Source organism: Aotus nancymaae, unplaced genomic scaffold (genome assembly GCF_030222135.1).
Source record: "Aotus nancymaae isolate 86718 unplaced genomic scaffold, 86718_ANA_hifiasm-v0.15.2.pri h1tg000014l, whole genome shotgun sequence".
Classification (NCBI taxonomy): domain Eukaryota; kingdom Metazoa; phylum Chordata; class Mammalia; order Primates; family Aotidae; genus Aotus; species Aotus nancymaae.
In genome coordinates this window covers 97270398-97271962 of record NW_026988425.1, presented here as the reverse complement: position 1 = coordinate 97271962, position 1565 = coordinate 97270398, and positions in this window count along the sequence as shown.

Sequence of the window (1565 nt, the reverse complement as noted above, 5' to 3'; positions counted from 1 at the left end):
AGGCAGACTATAATCAAAGAAACAAGCATATATATATATATGTGTGTGTGTGTATATATACATATATATGTTTAATATTTTGTATGATTTCTTTTAATAATCTCTCTCTCTATATATATAGCTAACTTTTGGACCTGATTGTCATTTTAATATACTTTCCAAAATTGACTTTGCTTGAAATACTAATCTATACTGTCCTAAGTAAATTGCTTTACTGTTAACTTTAAATAAATTAGATAAGCTGATATTTATATAAAAAGGAAGTTTGTGAATATATATCCTTGACCTATAGGTTGTCTAGATGAGTATGAGGGATGTCTACCCCACGTGTGTGTGTGTGTATATATATATATACACACATATATATATATACTGCACATATATATATAATCTATATATAGAGAGATTATTAAAAGAAATCATACAAAATATTAAACAAAACAAGGAAGGGTTTAGGGTTATCAGATATGATAACCTTTTAAGAGTGATATATAAATTGATCTCTGGAAAGAAAGTCATGTGACACTGTGGACAAAGAGGTCATTTCCTGCCTTTCTAGGTTATCCACAGTTATAGAGAGAACAGTACCTAGAATCTTCTGTCTGTAAGGCCTCTTTCTCTCAGATCAGAAGCTTTAAACCATGCTTACCTTCTGGAAGGTACCCATTAAAGTGTTCAAGGCAGGCTTCTACATCACAACTGCCTGCCAATCACAAAACAATGAGCAGGCCCTATAATGCTATTTACTTTTACCTTATTGAAAATTAATTCCTGTGATTAGCTGTTTGTTTTATTGTTTTATTTATTTTACATCTGAAATGTTCCCCTTATCCACCCTTTATTTTGGTAATAAAGGATATCTTTTTCCTAGAGGGGAATAATTAGATATAGTTTGAGTGGGATTGGTCTCTCCCTACAAAGCCAGGCATGTGGGTAGAAGTCTTGGGTCCACAAAAATACAGTACCCATCCCCTTGGCTAGGTGAGTGGTTCAGTGATGTCCCTATGACCCAGCACATGTCTATCATGAGTTACCATGTAGCAGTTCCTTTTTCTTTATAAAGTCACGCTCTTTCTAGTAGGCTGATGAAAGTATATTTCCTGCTGCATGAAATTATACTGTCTAATCAATAAAGAGGAATTCTGGATTCCTAATTACATAAGTTAATACATTTGCTTTTGAATTTTATTTTATTTTATTTTTATTATTATTATTATTATTTTTTTGAGATGCAGTCTCACTCTGTCACCCAGGCTAGAGTGCAGTGGCAGGATCTCAGCTCACTGCAACCTCTGCCTCCCGGGTTCAAGTGATTTGCCAGCCTCAGCCTCTCGAGTAGCTGGGACCACAGGTGCACACCACCACACCCGGCTAATTTTTTTTTTGTATTTTTAGTACAGACGGGGTTTCACCATGTTGGCCAGGCTGGTCTTGAACTACCGACCTCAGGTGATCTGCCTGCCTTGGCCCCACAAAGTGCTGGGATTACAGGCGTGAGCTGCCATGCCTGGCCTAAATTGTTACTTAAGCTGATTTGATTTGTTTCTATCACTTGCAACAAAAAT